General features: G+C 43.6%; 7 non-coding genes and 13 pseudogenes across 7 annotated transcripts; all 20 read right to left on the reverse strand.

The window, feature by feature from the left end:
• Positions 1–182: 182 nt before the first annotated feature.
• LOC148855916 (5S ribosomal RNA) lies at positions 183–300 on the reverse strand (annotated as a pseudogene).
• A 359-nt stretch (positions 301–659) lies between these two features.
• On the reverse strand, positions 660–778 carry LOC148855917 (5S ribosomal RNA). Its single transcript, XR_016097708.1, has one exon. It is a non-coding gene; the product is annotated as a 5S ribosomal RNA (ribosomal RNA).
• A 358-nt stretch (positions 779–1,136) lies between these two features.
• LOC148855918 (5S ribosomal RNA) lies at positions 1,137–1,255 on the reverse strand. The gene has a single exon (XR_016097798.1). It is a non-coding gene; the product is annotated as a 5S ribosomal RNA (ribosomal RNA).
• An 837-nt stretch (positions 1,256–2,092) lies between these two features.
• On the reverse strand, positions 2,093–2,211 carry LOC148855919 (5S ribosomal RNA; annotated as a pseudogene).
• A 358-nt stretch (positions 2,212–2,569) lies between these two features.
• Positions 2,570–2,688, reverse strand: LOC148855920 (5S ribosomal RNA; annotated as a pseudogene).
• An 837-nt stretch (positions 2,689–3,525) lies between these two features.
• On the reverse strand, positions 3,526–3,644 carry LOC148855921 (5S ribosomal RNA; annotated as a pseudogene).
• Positions 3,645–4,003: 359 nt separating this feature from the next.
• On the reverse strand, positions 4,004–4,121 carry LOC148855922 (5S ribosomal RNA; annotated as a pseudogene).
• A 358-nt stretch (positions 4,122–4,479) lies between these two features.
• On the reverse strand, positions 4,480–4,598 carry LOC148855923 (5S ribosomal RNA). The gene has a single exon (XR_016096760.1). It is a non-coding gene; the product is annotated as a 5S ribosomal RNA (ribosomal RNA).
• Positions 4,599–4,955: 357 nt separating this feature from the next.
• LOC148855924 (5S ribosomal RNA) lies at positions 4,956–5,074 on the reverse strand. The gene has a single exon (XR_016097799.1). It is a non-coding gene; the product is annotated as a 5S ribosomal RNA (ribosomal RNA).
• A 359-nt stretch (positions 5,075–5,433) lies between these two features.
• LOC148855925 (5S ribosomal RNA) lies at positions 5,434–5,552 on the reverse strand (annotated as a pseudogene).
• A 359-nt stretch (positions 5,553–5,911) lies between these two features.
• Positions 5,912–6,030, reverse strand: LOC148855926 (5S ribosomal RNA; annotated as a pseudogene).
• Positions 6,031–6,389: 359 nt separating this feature from the next.
• Positions 6,390–6,507, reverse strand: LOC148855927 (5S ribosomal RNA; annotated as a pseudogene).
• A 359-nt stretch (positions 6,508–6,866) lies between these two features.
• On the reverse strand, positions 6,867–6,984 carry LOC148855928 (5S ribosomal RNA). The gene has a single exon (XR_016097377.1). It is a non-coding gene; the product is annotated as a 5S ribosomal RNA (ribosomal RNA).
• Positions 6,985–7,344: 360 nt separating this feature from the next.
• On the reverse strand, positions 7,345–7,462 carry LOC148855929 (5S ribosomal RNA; annotated as a pseudogene).
• A 359-nt stretch (positions 7,463–7,821) lies between these two features.
• LOC148855930 (5S ribosomal RNA) lies at positions 7,822–7,940 on the reverse strand (annotated as a pseudogene).
• Positions 7,941–8,317: 377 nt separating this feature from the next.
• LOC148855931 (5S ribosomal RNA) lies at positions 8,318–8,436 on the reverse strand. Its single transcript, XR_016097933.1, has one exon. It is a non-coding gene; the product is annotated as a 5S ribosomal RNA (ribosomal RNA).
• Positions 8,437–8,795: 359 nt separating this feature from the next.
• Positions 8,796–8,914, reverse strand: LOC148855932 (5S ribosomal RNA; annotated as a pseudogene).
• A 359-nt stretch (positions 8,915–9,273) lies between these two features.
• LOC148855933 (5S ribosomal RNA) lies at positions 9,274–9,392 on the reverse strand (annotated as a pseudogene).
• A 360-nt stretch (positions 9,393–9,752) lies between these two features.
• LOC148855934 (5S ribosomal RNA) lies at positions 9,753–9,868 on the reverse strand (annotated as a pseudogene).
• Positions 9,869–14,124: 4,256 nt separating this feature from the next.
• LOC148855935 (small nucleolar RNA R71) lies at positions 14,125–14,231 on the reverse strand. The gene has a single exon (XR_016095203.1). It is a non-coding gene; the product is annotated as a small nucleolar RNA R71 (small nucleolar RNA).
• Between the last annotated feature and the right edge of the window lie 1,817 nt (positions 14,232–16,048).

Here is a 16,048-nt window from a genome sequence, read left to right on the forward strand (position 1 = left end):
ACTATCGCGGGGCCCACAATGCACGACGAATGCCAAAAGCCCGGTTTTGCACCGTTCCCATTCAGTAATTATGGTCGTGCCGCAAATTGTCTGAGAATCCGACGCGTTGTTTCCAGTTGTCTCACCGAAACGACATATGGAATTTGCAAATAGTATTTGAAAAATAAAATATTAATAAAATTGGGATCCAACACAAGGATTTCCAGGAGGTCAGCCATCCTAATACTACTCTCGCCCAAGCACTCTTAACTTCGGTGTTCTGATGGGATCCGGTGGATTAGTGCTGGTATGATTATACCCGTTTGCTTCTTGCTTGCTTAAATCTTTATGCACTCATTATCTTGCTCCCCTCCTTTAATACTTTTAGACATGAGAAAACGGTGTATGCAACTTTCCTCCCTTGGTAACCGTGCACAAGCTCCCACGTGAGCGGAGTTATTCCTTTCCAGATCTGCCGCAGCCCCGGATAGATGCAATACAATCGCAGGGCCCACAATGCACGACGAAGGCCAAAAGCTCGGTTTTGAACCGTTCCCATTCAGTAATGACGATCGTGCCGCAAATGGTCCGACTATCCGGCGCATTGTTTCCAGTTGTCTCGCCGAAACGACATATGGAATTTGCAAATAGTATATCAAAAATAAAATATTAGTAAAATTGGGGTGCAACAGGTGGACTTCCCTGGAGGTCACCCATCCTAGTACTACTCTCGCCCAAGCACACTTGACTTCGGAGTTCTGATGGGATCCGGTGCATTAGTGCTGGTATGATCGCACCCGTCCGCTTCATGCTCTCTTAAATCTTCCTGCACTCACTATCTTGCTCCCCTCCATTATTTCTTTCATACTTGAAAAAATGGTGTATGCAACTTTCCTCCCTTGGTAAACGTGGACAAGCTTCTAAGTGAGCGGAGTTATTCCTTTCCAGATCTGCCGCAGCCACGGATAGATGCAATACAATCGAGGGGCCCACAATGTACGACGAATGCCGAAAGCCTGGTTTGCACCGTTCCCATTCAGTAATGACGATCCTACCGCAAATTGTCCGAGTATCCTGCGCGTTGTTTCCAGTTGTCTCGCCGAAACGACATATGGAATTTGCAAATAGTATATCAAAAATAAAATATTAATAAAATTGGGTTGCAACACAAGGATTTCCCAGGAGGTCAACCATCCTAATACTACTCTCGCCCAAGCACGCTTAACTTCGGAGTTCTGATAGGATCCGGTGGATTAGTGCTGGTATGATTGCAACCGTTTGCTTCTTGCTCGCTTAAATCTTTATGCACTCACTATCTTGCTCCCCTCCATTAATTCTTTCAGACTTGAAAAAATGGTGTATGCAACTTCCCTCCCTTGGTAAACGTGCACAAGCTCCCACATGAGCGGAGTTATTCCTTTCCAGATCTGCCGCAACCACGGATAGACGCAATACAAACGCGGGTCCCACAATGCACGAAGAATGCCAAAAGCCCGGTTTTGTGCCGTTTCCATTCAGTAATGACGATCGTACCACAAATGGTCCGAGTATCCGGCGCGTTGTTTCCTGTTGTCTCGCCGAAACCGCATATGGAATTTGCAAATACGATATCAAAAACAAAATATTAATAAAATTAGGTTGCAAGACAAGGATTTCCGAGGAGGTCAGCCATCCTAATACTAATATCGCCCAAGCACACTTAACTTCGGAGTTCTTATGGGATCCGGTTGATTAGTGCTGGAATGATCGGACCCGTTTGCTTCTTGCTCGCTTAAATCTTTATGCACTTACTTTCTTGCTCTCCTCCATTAATTCTTTCAGCCTTGAAAATACGGTGTATGCAACTTTCCTCCCTTGGTAATCGTGCAATAGCTCCCATGTGAGCGGAGTTATTCATTTCCAGATCTGCCGCAGCCCCGGATAGATGCAATACTATCACGGGTCCCACAATGCACGACGAATGCCAAAAGCCCGTTTTTGCACCGTTCCCATTCAGTAATGACGATCGTGCCGCAAATTGTCCGAATATCCGGAGCGTTGTTTCCAGTTGTCTCGCCTAAACGACATATGGAATTTGCAAATAGTATATCAAAGGTAAAATATTAATAAAATTGGGGTGCAACATGAGGACTTCCCAGGAGGTCACCCAACCTAGTACTACTCTCGCCCAAGCACACTCAACTTCGGAGTTCTGCTGGGATCCGGTGCATTAGTGCTGGTATGATCGCACCCGTCCGCTTCTTGCTCGCTTAAATCTTACTGCACTCACTATCTTGCTCCCCTCCATTAATTCTTTCATACTTGAAAAAACGGTGTATGCAACTTTCCTCCCCTGGTTAACGTGGACAAGCTTCCACGTGAGCGGAGTTATTCCTTTCCAGATCTGCCGCAGCCACGGATAGATGCAATACAATCGAGGGGCCCACAATGCACGACGAATGCCGAAAGCCTGGTTTGCACCGTTCCCATTCAGTAATGACGATCCTACCGCAAATTGTCCGAGTATCCTGCGCGTTGTTTCCAGTTGTCTCGCCGAAACGACATATGGAATTTGCAAATAGTATATCAAAAATAAAATATTAATAAAATTGGGTTGCAACACAAGGATTTCCCAGGAGGTCAACCATCCTAATACTACTCTCGCCCAAGCACGCTTAACTTCGGAGTTCTGGTAGGATCCGGTGGATTAGTGCTGGTATGATTGCAATCGTTTGCTTCTATCTCGCTTAAATCTTTATGCACTCACTATCTTGCTCCCCTCCATTAATTCTTTCAGACTTGAAAAAATGGTGTATGCAACTTCCCTCCGTTGGTAAACGTGCACAAGCTCCCACATGAGCGGAGTTATTCCTTTCCAGATCTGCCACAACCACGGATAGACGCAATACAAACGCGGGGCCCACAATGCACGAAGAATGCCAAAAGCCCGGTTTTGCACCGTTCCCATTCAGTAATGATGATCGTACCACAAATGGTCCGAGTATCCGGCGCGTTGTTTCCTGTTGTCTCGCCGAAACCGCATATGGAATTTGCAAATACGATATCAAAAATAAAATATTAATAAAATTGGGTTGCAAGACAAGGATTTCCGAGGAGGTCAGCCATCCTAATACTACTATCGCCCAAGCACACTTAACTTCGGAGTTCTTATGGGATCCGGTGGATTAGTGCTGCAATGATCGGACCCGTTTGCTTCTTGCTCGCTTAAATCTTTATGCACTTACTTTCTTGCTCTCCTCCATTAATTCTTTCAGCCTTGAAAATACGGTGTATGCAACTTTCCTCCCTTGGTAACCGTGCACTAGCTCCCATGTCAGCGGAGTTATTCATTTCCAGATCTGCCGCAGCCCCGGATAGATGCAATACTATCACGGGTCCCACAATGCACGACGAATGCCAAAAGCCCGTTTTTGCACCGTTCCTATTCAGTAATGACGATCGTGCCGCAAATGGTCCGAATATCCGGCGCGTTGTTTCCAGTTGTCTCGCCTAAACGACATATGGAATTTGCAAATAGTATATCAAAGATAAAATATTAATAAAATTGGGGTGCAACACGAGGACTTCCCAGGAGGTCACCCATCCTAGTACTACTCTCACCCATGCACCTTTAACTTCGGTGTTCTGATGGGATCCGGTGCATTAGTGCTGGAATGATCGCACCCGTCTACTTTTTGCTCGCTTAAATCTTTATGCACTCACTATCTTGCTCCCCTCCAATAATTGTTTCAGATTTGAAAAAATGGTGTATGGAACTTCCCTCCCTTGGTAACCGTGCACAAGCTCCCATGTGAGAGGAGTTATTCCTTTCAAGATCTGCCGCAGCCCCAGATAGATGCAATACTATCGCGGGGCCCACAATGCACGATGAATGCCAAAAGCCCGGTTTTGCCCCGTTCCCATTCAGTAATGACGGTCGTGTCGCAAATGGTCCGAGAATCCGACGCGTTGTTTCCAGTTGTCTCGCCGATACGACATATGAAATTTGCAAATCGTATATCAAAAATAAAATATTAATAAAATTGGGGTGCAACACAAGGACTTCCCAGGAGGTCACCCATCCTCATACTTTTTCACCCAAACACGCTTAACTTCGGAGTTCTAATGGGATCCGGAGGATTAGTGCTGGTATGATTGCCCACGTTTGCTTCTTGCTCGCTTACATCTTTATGCACTCACTATCTTGCTCCCATCCTTTAATACATTCAGACCTGAAAATACGGTGTATGCAACTTCCTCCCTTGGTAACCGTGCACAAGCTCCCACGTGAACGGAGTTATTCGTTTCCAGATCTGCCGCAGCCCCGGATAGATGCAATACTATCAAGGGGCCCACAATGCACGACGAATGCCAAAAGCCCGGTTTTGCATCGATCCCATTCAGTAATGACGATCGTGCCGCAAATTGTCCGAATATCCGGCGCGTTGTTTCCAGTTGTCTCGCCTAAACGACATATGGAATTTGCAAATAGTATATCAAAGATAAAATATTAATAAAATTGGGGTGCAACACGAGGACTTCCCAGGAGGTCACCCATCCTAGTACTACTCTCGCCCAAGCACACTGAACTTCGGAGTTCTGATGGGATCCGGTGCATTAGTGCTGGTATGATCGCACCCGTCCGCTTCTTGCTCGCTTAAATCTTACTGCAGTCACTATCTTGCTCCCCTCCATTAATTCTTTCATACTTGAAAAAACGGTGTATGCAACTTTCCTCCCTTGGTTAACGTGGACAAGCTTCCACGTGAGCGGAGTTATTCCTTTCCAGATCTGCCGCAGCCACGGATAGATGCAATACAATCGAGGGGCCCACAATGCACGACGAATGCGAAAGCCTGGTTTGCACCGTTCCCATTCAGTAATGGCGATCCTACCGCAAATTGTCCGAGTATCCTGCGCGTTGTTTCCAGTTGTCTCGCCGAAACGACATATGGAATTTGCAAATAGTATATCAAAAATAAAATATTAATAAAATTGGGTTGCAACACAAGGATTTCCCAGGAGGTCAACCATCCTAATACTACTCTCGCCCAAGCACGCTTAACTTCGGAGTTCTGATAGGATCCGGTGGATTAGTGCTGGTATGATTGCAACCGTTTGCTTCTTGCTCGCTTAAATCTTTATGCACTCACTATCTTGCTCCCCTCCATTAATTCTTTCAGACTTGAAAAAATGGTGTATGCAACTTCCCTCCCTTGGTAAACGTGCACAAGCTCCCACATGAGCGGAGTTATTCCTTTCCAGATCTGCCGCAACCACGGATAGACGCAATACAAACACGGGGCCCACAATGCACGAAGAATGCCAAAAGCCCGGTTTTGCACCGTTCCCATTCAGTAATGACGATCGTACCACAAATGGTCCGAGTATCCGGCGCGTTGTTTCCTGTTGTCTCGCCGAAACCGCATATGGAATTTGCAAATACGATATCAAAAATAAAATATTAATAAAATTGGGTTGCAAGACAAGGATTTCCGAGGAGGTCAGCCATCCTAATACTACTATCGCCCAAGCACACTTAACTTCGGAGTTCTTATGGGATCCGGTGGATTAGTGCTGGAATGATCGGACCCGTTTGCTTCTTGCTCGCTTAAATCTTTATGCACTTACTTTCTTGCTCTCCTCCATTAATTCTTTCAGCCTTGAAAATACGGTGTATGCAACTTTCCTCCCTTGGTAACCGTGCACTAGCTCCCACGTCAGCGGAGTTATTCATTTCCAGATCTGCCGCAGCCCCGGATAGATGCAATACTATCACGGGTCCCACACTGCACGACGAATGCCAAAAGCCCGTTTTTGCACCGTTCCCATTCAGTAATGACGATCGTGCCGCAAATGGTCCGAATATCCGGCGCGTTGTTTCCAGTTGTCTCGCCTAAACGACATATGGAATTTGCACATAGTATATCAAAGATAAAATATTAATAAAATTGGGGTGCAACACGAGGACTTCCCAGGAGGTCACCCATCCTAGTACTACTCTCACCCATGCACCTTTAACTTCGGTGTTCTGATGGGATCCGGTGCATTAGTGCAGGAATGATCGCACCCGTCTACTTTTTGCTCGCTTAAATCTTTATGCACTCACTATCTTGCTCCCCTCCAATAATTGTTTCAGATTTGAAAAAATGGTGTATGGAACTTCCCTCCCTTGGTAACCGTGCACAAGCTCCCATGTGAGAGGAGTTATTCCTTTCAAGATCTGCCGCAGCCCCAGATAGATGCAATACTATCGCGGGGCCCACAATGCACGATGAATGCCAAAAGCCCGGTTTTGCCCCGTTCCCATTCAGTAATGACGGTCGTGTCGCAAATGGTCCGAGAATCCGGCGCGTTGTTTCCAGTTGTCTCGCCGATACGACATATGAAATTTGCAAATCGTATATCAAAAATAAAATATTAATAAAATTGGGGTGCAACACAAGGACTTCCCAGGAGGTCACCCATCCTCATACTTTTTCACCCAAACACGCTTAACTTCGGAGTTCTAATGGGATCCGGTGGATTAGTGCTGGTATGATCGCACACGTTTGCTTCTTGCTCGCTTACATCTTTATGCACTCACTATCTTGCTCCCCTCCTTTAATACATTCAGACTTGAAAATACGGTGTATGCAACTTTCCTCCCTTGGTAACCGTGCACAAGCTCCCACGTGAGCGGAGTTATTCGTTTCCAGATCTGCCGCAGCCCCGGATAGATGCAATACTATCAAGGGGCCCACAATGCACGACGAATGCCAAAAGCCCGGTTTTGCATCGTTCCCATTCAGTAATGACGATCGTGCCGCAAATGGTCCGAATATCCGGCGCGTTGTTTCCAGTTGTCTCGCCAAAACGACATATGGAATTTGCAAATAGTATATCAAGAATAAAATATTAATAAAATTGGGGTGCAACACGAGGACTTCCCAGGAGGTCACCCATTTAATACTACTCTCGCCCAAGCACACTTAACTTCGGAGTTCTGATGGGATCCGGTGCATTAGTGCTGGTATGATCGCACCCGTCCGCTTCTTGCTCGCTTAAATCTTTATGCACTCACTATCTTGCTCCCCTTCATTAATTCTTTCAGATTTGAAAAGAACGGTGTATGCAACTTTCCTCCCTTGGTAAACGTGCACAAGCTCCCACGTGAGCGGAGTTATTCCTTTCTAGATCTGCCACTGCCACGGATAGATGCAATACTATCGCGGGGCCCACAATGCACGACGAATGCCAAAAGCCCGGTTTTGCACCGTTCCCACTCTGTAATGACGGTCGTGCCGCAAATGGTCTGAGAATCCGACGCGTTGTTTCCAGTTGTCTCACCGAAACGACATATGGAATTTGCAAATGGTATTTCAAAAATAAAATATTAATAAAATTGGGTTCCAACACAAGGATTTCCAGGAGGTCAGCCATCCTAATACTACTCTCGCCCAAGCACGCTTAACTTCGGAGTTCTGATGGGATCCGGTGGATTAGTGCTGGTATGATTATACCCGTTTGCTTCTTGCTTGCTTAAATCTTTATGCACTCATTATCTTGCTCCCCTCCATTAATACTTTCAGACATGAGAAAACGGTGTATGCAACTTTCCTCCCTTGGTAACCGTGCACAAGCTCCCACGTGAGCGGAGTTATTCCTTTCCAGATCTGCCGTAGCCCCGGATAGATGCAATACAATCACAGGGCCCACAATGCACGACGAAGGCCAAAAGCTCGGTTTTGCACCGTTCCCATTCAGTAATGACGATCGTGCCGCAAATGGTCCGACTATCCGGCGCATTGTTTCCAGTTGTCTCGCCGAAACGACATATGGAATTTGCAAATAGTATATCAAAAATAAAATATTAGTAAAATTGGGGTGCAACAGGTGAACTACCCTGGAGGTCACCCATCCTTGTACTACTCTCGCCCAAGCACACTTAACTTCGGAGTTCTGATGGGATCCGATGCATTAGTGCTGGTATGATCGCACCCGTCCGCTTCTTGCTCGCTTAAATCTTAATGCACTCACTATCTTGCTCCCCTCCATTAAATCTTTCATACTTGAAAAAACGGTGTATGCAACTTTCCTCCCTTGGTAAACGTGGACAAGCTTCCACGTGAGCGGAGTTATTCCTTTCCAGATCTGCCGCAGCCACGGATAGTTGCAATACAATCGAGTAGATGCAATACAATCGAGGGCCCCACAATGCACGACGAATGCCGAAAGCCTGGTTTGCACCGTTCCCATTCAGTGATGACGATCCTACCGCAAATTGTCCGAGTATCCTGCGCATTGTTTCCAGTTGTCTCGCCGAAACGACATATGGAATTTGCAAATAGTATATCAAAAATAAAATATTAATAAAATTGGGTTGCAACACAAGGATTTCCCAGGAGGTCAACCATCCTAATACTACTCTCGCCCAAGCACGCTTAACTTCGGAGTTCTAATAGGATCCGGTGGATTAGTGCTGGTATGATTGCAACCGTTTGCTTCTTGCTCGCTTAAATCTTTATGCACTCACTATCTTGCTCCCCTCCATTAATTCTTTCAGACTTGAAAAAATGGTGTATGCAACATCCCTCCCTTGGTAAACGTGCACAAGCTCCCACATGAGCGGAGTTATTCCTTTCCAGATCTGCCGCAACCACTTATAGACGCAATACAAACGCGGGGCCCACAATGCACGAAGAATGCCAAAAGCCCGGTTTTGCGCCGTTCCCATTCAGTAATGACGACCGTACCACAAATGGTCCGAGTATCCGGCGCGTTGTTTCCTGTTGTCTCGCCGAAACCGCATATGGAATTTGCAAATACGATATCAAAAATAAAATATTAATAAAATTGGGTTGCAACACAAGGATTTCCGAGGAGGTCAGCCATCCTAATACTACTATCGCCCAAGCACACTTAACTTCGGAGTTCTTATGGGATCCGGTGGATTAGTGCTGGAATGATCGGACCCGTTTGTTTCTTGCTCGCTTAAATCTTTATGCACTTACTATCTTGCTCTCCTCCATTAATTCTTTCAACCTTGAAAATATGGTGTATGCAACTTTCCTCCCTTGGTAACCGTGCACTAGCTCCCATGTGAGCGGAGTTATTCATTTCCAGATCTGCCGCAGCCCCGGATAGATGCAATACTATCACGGGTCCCACAATGCACGACGAATGCCAAAAGCCCGTTTTTGCACCGTTCCCATTCAGTAATGACGATCGTGCCGCAAATGGTCCGAATATCCGGCGCGTTGTTTCCAGTTGTCTCTTTGAAACGACATATGGAATTTGCAAATAGTATATCAAAAATAAAATATTAATAAAATTGGGGTGCAACACGAGGACTTCCCAGGAGGTCACCCATCCTAATACTACTCTGGCCCAAGCACACTTAACTTCGTAGTTCTGATGGGATCCGATGCTTTAGTGGTGGTATGATCGCACCCGTCCGCTTCTTGCTCGCTTAAATCTTTATGCACTCACTATCTTGCTCCCCTCAATTAATTCTTTCAGATTTGAAAAGAACGGTGTATGCAACTTTCCTCCCTTGGTAAACGTGCACAAGCTCCCACGTGAGCGGAGTTATTCCTTTCCAGATCTGCCGCAACCACGGAAAGATGCAATACTATCGATGGGCCCACAATGCTCGACGAATGCCAAAAGCCCGGTTTTGCACCGTTCCCATTCAGTAATGACGGTCATGCCGCAAATGGTCCGAGAATCCGACGCGTTGTTTCCAGTTGTCTCACCGAAACGACATATGGAATTTGGAAATAGTATATCAAAAATAAAATATTCATAATATTGGGTTGCAACACGATTTCCTAGGAGGTCACCCATCCTAATACTACTCTCCCCTAAACACACTTAACTTCGTAGTTCTGATGGGATCCGGTGCATTAGTGATGGTATGATTGCAACCGTTTGCTTCTTGCTAGCTTAAATCTTTATGCACTCACTATCTCTCTCCCCTCCATTAATTCTTTCAGACTTGAAAAAACTGTGTATGCAACTTTCCTCCCTTGGTAAACGTGCACAAGCTCCCACGTGAGCGGAGTTATTCCTTTCCAGATCTGCCACAGCCACGGATAGATGCAATACTATCACGGGGCCCACAATGCACGACGAATGCCAAAAGCCCGGTTTTGCTCCGTTCCCATTGATTAATGACGATCGTGCCGCAAATTATCCGAGTATCCGGCGCGTTGTTTCTAGTTGTCTCGCCAAAACGACATATGGAATTTGCAAATACTATATCAAAAATAAAATATTAATAAAATTGGGGTGCAACTGGAGGACTTTCCTGGAGGTCACCCACCCTACTACTACTTTCGCTGATGAACTTACAATTTATCTATATTTTATGAGGTTTTTGCATGAAATTTTATAATGGTTTAATTAAATTTTTGCCGTATTTTAGCTTGATTGCAAGAAAGATTTCAGGGGGAGCCTAATCAACAAAAAGAAGGGAAAAGCAAGAAAAGAAAACCCAAAAATTTATCAAGTTCAGCCCGGCCCAGCCATGAGAGCAAGAGAATTTCATTCGGCCCAAGAAGAGCAAGTGAAACTCTTTGGAAAATCCAAGGGAAGAAGCCTAGCTATGAGGAGAATTCGGCCCAGCAAGGAAGGCCCATTTTTAGCCCAAATAATAGCCTAGAGTGTAGCCCACATGAGCTCAAAAGCATGCTAAGTTGTAGCCCAAATAGCAGCCCAAAGGGAGCTAGGGGCGGCAACTTCTAGGAGTTTCTTGAAGAGAAGGAGGGAGCACTCTAGAAGGTTCATGAGGGGTGTAATACACACCATTCTAGAGGCTTCAAGAAGGGGCAAGAGCCCCCTTGAAAAACTATATAAGGAGGCCTTTAGGAGGGGAGAAAGTTGTTCAATTGCTTGAGAGGAAAGCTCTCCCACTCTTAGAGGTTCGGCCACTTTGAGAGAAGAGAAGAGAAGAAGGCTAGGCGCAAGGAAGAAGAAGAAGAAGGGCTGAAGGAAGTTCAAGACAAGCAAGCTAGAAGAAGAAGGTGAGTTCGAATTGAGAGTTTGTGATTCAAAGATCTTCTGTAATAAATCATTTGTAGTTTCATTCTCTTTTGATTTGAATTCAGTTTCTTAGTTATATGTTCTTTCTTCTTTCTCCTTGTTTCCATTCTTCCTTGATGTATTTCAGCTTGTAAAATTTCAGTTCAGCAATCTAATTCTTTTTGATTCATTCAAATGGTCATGCATTGTATTTGAAGTTTCTTGAATAAGGGTGTGATTGTAGATTAATTCGGCCAACTAACCTTCAAAACTCAGATCTGAATTCTCAGATCTGAGATTGCAAGATCTGAATTGCTTGAAAGAGAATTCAGATCTGCAATTTTCAGATTGGGCGAATTAATCTACAGCTTGGAATTCCTAGAGTGCTTGAGAGAGACTCTAGGAATTCAGATCTACTATTCAAGAACTGAATTGAGTGCAAGGTTAGAGATAACTTGCACAATTCAGTTGGTGATCAATTCAGATTTGAATTGATGCCTTAGAAGTGTTTGAAGAAATGCATGCATGAGGATTAGATTCTTGCTAGAGATAGAAGAACCGTCACTCATGCATAGGATGAACATGCACTTGAGAGATGCTGTTCATGACCTTGGGGTTTCACCAAACCAAGGCTCAATCATGATTCATTCGAATGATCCAAATTGATAGATTGCTGAATTCTGAGACTGACATTTACTGCTTACTCTTCTAACCTGAATTGAAGGCAATTGGACCAATGATTTAGATAGATTTTAATTTAGGATTTCTTAGCTTTCATTAGAGTTTTGATTTATTTGTTGATCAGATAAGAAATGTTCAATTTAGTATTGGTAATTGTTTCCTAAATCCTCGTGGGAACGATACTTCACTCACTACTTTATTACTTGAACGGCTAGTGCACTTGCTAGTGTCACAATGAGCCACACATCAAGTTTTTGGCGCCGTTGCCGGGGATTTAGAGAAGCAATATTAGGAAACATTGAGCATTCTTAATCTGATCTCATTCAGCATTGCATTCATAGTTGGGTTAATTTGCTAACTTTTTCATTTCAGCTTGGACTGCAACTGCTGTACTCATGTAGTTATGTTTCTTCTTTCTTAAGTAGATTACTCTCTTTTTCTGGTTTCAGTTTCATTTTAATAAAGGCATATTTGATTTCTATTCAATCTTGGTGTTGTTCCTTTCAAAAAGAATAAAGAAAAAGAAAAAAAATTCACATAAACATGAGTGTTGCAGATCTGAGTTGCATTCGGCACTCAGATCAGTAGATTTCAGATCTGCAGCCCTCAGCCGAAAAGAGTTGCTTGTGTTTCAGATTTTATTATTCTTTTCTTTCGTTACAAAAACCAAAAAAAAAAAAAAAAACAAATGAAAGAAAAAAGGGGGAGATCTTTTGAACAACCAGAGGAGCAATTGAGAATTCGGATCAGAACTCAGATCTGAGTTCAGATCTGAATTCTGCTATTGCAGATCTGCAACAGTTCAGATCTGAGTTCCTCTGAACTCAGACCTGAACTGATGAAATTTTGAGGGGAATTGGGTGTCATCACCACCCCAATTCACCCTAGGGCACTTCTGCTATTCCCCAAAAACAATTTGGTAGCAATAAATGAAGGTAAGGCAATTGAGAATTCAGATCCAAACTCAGACTTGAGTTCAGATCTGAATTCTGCTGTTACAGATCTGCTCAGTTCAGATCTGAATTCCTCTGAACTCAGATCTGAACCGATGCAAGTTTGAGGTGAATTGGGTGCCATCACTACCCCAATCCACCCTAGGATACATCCAACCTGCCTCAAGGGTGAATGGATAGCAAGGAATGAGAGAAATTCAAATCTGAAATGCAGTTGATATGATGTGAGGACTGAACTGATACAGAGCATACTATGAATTCTGGGTGGACTGAATTCTTGGCTTTACCCACTTGTAACCGAGCTACATTAGCTAAGGAGGTGTATGTTTGGATTGAATAATTGTTATGCCTCAGATATTTAAGAAAAATTAGCAATTTCCAAGTATTTCTTTTAGCATTCAGATCTGTAGCAGGGCTGCTATAGTGCAACAGTTAGCAGACCTGATTTCAGATTTCTACAAAAGTTGTATGGGCCGAATAGCTTGCAATACCAAACATTGCAGACCCAATTTTCAGGTCTTAGCAAGTGTTTGATATGCATCAGCTATACAGGTTTGAGCTTCAATTGTAGAGTTTTTAACCCAAGCCTAACTCAGGACTGGTTTTAGTTTATTTCAGATCCTTTTAAATTTTTTTTTTTAGATCAGATCTGATTTCAGCCCTAAAGCATCACAGAATTGATTCCAACCTTAATGGATGTATATTGTAGTGTATACCAATGAGTGTGTATGAGATATCCAGCTCAGATCTGAATTATTATTTATTAATTTCTCTAGACTAACAATACCAAAGACTTGTAGATCTGAACTCAGATCTAAATTGGGTCTGAATTCAGATGTTGCAATCGATGGATGTAGATAAAGGAACCTTGAATAAGATGATTGGTTTAAATCTGCTTTTAGTATAATCGGCTTCATTTATTCATGATAGGATGTAGGTTTTGTATTCCAATACTTCACTTTACATTTTCAGTGTGATAGGATTAGTTATTTATTTTCTTTTGTGAATATTGGCATTTTTATTGCTTTGACTTTAACAGTTTATGACAAGCAGACCTGAACTGGAAGAGATCCTTTACGACCCAGAGATTGAACGGACTCTCCGTGTCCGTTTGAGAGCTGCTAAGCAAGTCAGACAAGAAGCACAAGAAATGGCTGAACAAAGAACTATGATGGATTATGCCAAGCCTACCCTCACCGGGACTGTCTCCAGCATTATCAGGCCAACTATTGCTGCCAATAACTTCGAAATTAAACCGGCCATAATCCAAATGATACAAAATACGGTTCAGTTTTGTGGTATGGCCCATGAGGATCCGAATGCCCATATTGCTAACTTCTTGGAAATCTGTGACACCTTCAAACACAATGGGGTAAGTGATGATGCCATCCGGCTGAGGTTATTCCCATTTTCTTTGAAGGATAAAGCCAAAGCTTGGTTGAACTCATTACCGGCAGGATCTATAGCCACATGGGACGAAATGGCCAGCCGTTTTCTCTCTAAATATTTTTCCCCTTCTAAAACTGCTAAAATGAGGAATGACATCACTACTTTTTTCCAGCAAGAGGGGGAATCTTTATATGAGTCATGGGAACGATACAAGGAGCTGTTAAGGAGAGTTCCTCACCATGGCCTCCCCATTTGGCTGCAAGTGCAGACTTTCTATAATGGTCTTACTGACTCAAATAAGACCATATTAGATGCTGCAGCCGGAGGATCCATAAATAATAAAACTCCTGAGGTTGCCCATGCACTTATTGAGGAAATGGCAGCCAACAATTATCAATGGCATTCGGAAAGGACTCAAACTAGGAAGCAGCAAGGCTTGCATAATGTTGACACTTATACAGCACTAGCTGCACAAATAGGAGCACTCAGTAAAAAAATAGATGAAATGCAGATAGCTGCCATGCATGTGCAGCCTCTTAATTGTGAATTGTGTGGGGGAGGCCACATCAGTACAGACTGCCAAGTTGGCAATCAGTTCAGACCATCTACTGAACAAGTTGACTATGTCAGCAATTCGTCAAGACAGCAGGGTTACCAGAGTCACCATACTTTTCATCCAGGATGGAGGGGACATTCAAACCAGTCCTGGCCAAATCAGCATATTTCCAAGCCGTTCCACCAGACTTATCATCAGCCTGAACCGAAATCCAATTTGGAGGAACTGATGACAAAATTTATAGCAGGTGCAGAAACTAGGTTCCAGAACCAGGAAGCCTCAATCAAAAACCTGGAAAACCAAGTGGGGCAATTGGCACAATTAATCTCTTCCAGACTGCCGGGAACTCTTCCAAGCAACACTGAAGTGAATCCACGAGAGCAGGTGCAAGCTATTACCTTAAGAAGTGGAAAAGAGTTGCCTGAGGTAGAAAAGAAGAATTGGGCTGAACCCAAGGCAGAAACAAGCCTTGGAACCAGACAACAGAAGACGGAACAACCAGAAGCACAACAAGGGATGCACCAACAACCACAAGTTCCATTCCCTAACAGGCTGAAGCAACAAAAATTGGAGAAGGAATTTGGTAAGTTTCTTGAAATATTTAAAAGTTTACATATTAATATTCCTTTTGCTGATGCTTTAGCCCAGATGCCACACTATGCAAGGTTTTTGAAGGAATTATTGGCAAACAAAAGGAAACTGGGAGATGTGGCTACAGTTGCATTAAATGAGGAATGTTCTGCTATCCTTCTGAACAAGCTGCCTCAGAAACTCAAAGATCCAAGGAGTTTCACTATTCCTTGTACCATTGGCAGTTTAAAAATTGAAAAAGCTTTATGTGACCTGGGAGCTAGCATCAATTTAATGCCATATTCTATCTTCAAGAAATTGGGGTTGAATGAACCCCAACCCACTAGAGTGGCATTACAATTGGCTGATAGATCCATTAGACATCCTAGGGGGATCATAGAAGATGTGTTAGTTAAAGTTGACAAATTCATTTTTCCAGTTGATTTCATTGTGTTAGACATGCAAGAAGATGTGGAGGTCCCGCTTATCCTAGGGAGACCTTTCCTGGCTACCGGGAAAGCAATGATTGATGTCCAACAAGGACAACTCAGCCTTAGGATACAAGATGAGGAGATAATTTTTAAAATGTCTGATGCTATGAAACATGCACCCTCTAGTGATGATTCTTGTTTTATGATTGATGCCATTGAATTGACAATTGATGAATGCTTCCAGGTAAGTAGAATAACTGATCCTCTTGAACTCTGCCTCCAGCAGGGAGAACTTGAAGAAACAGAAAATGAAAAAATAAACCTCATGATAGCATACCTGAATGATAAGCCTCAATTCAAGGGAAAGGGGTTTCTTAAATTAGAGAACTTAGGCAAATTGCCCGGACCATCAGGTAAGCCATCACCCCAAGAACCCCCCACCCTTGAACTGAAGCAATTACCATCCCATTTAGAGTATGCTTTCCTTGAGGAACCATCAGATCTCC

This window comes from Nelumbo lutea, chromosome 4 (assembly GCF_056320005.1).
Source record: "Nelumbo lutea isolate HS-2025 chromosome 4, American lotus-T2T, whole genome shotgun sequence".
In the NCBI taxonomy this organism is placed as follows: Eukaryota; Viridiplantae; Streptophyta; class Magnoliopsida; order Proteales; family Nelumbonaceae; genus Nelumbo; species Nelumbo lutea.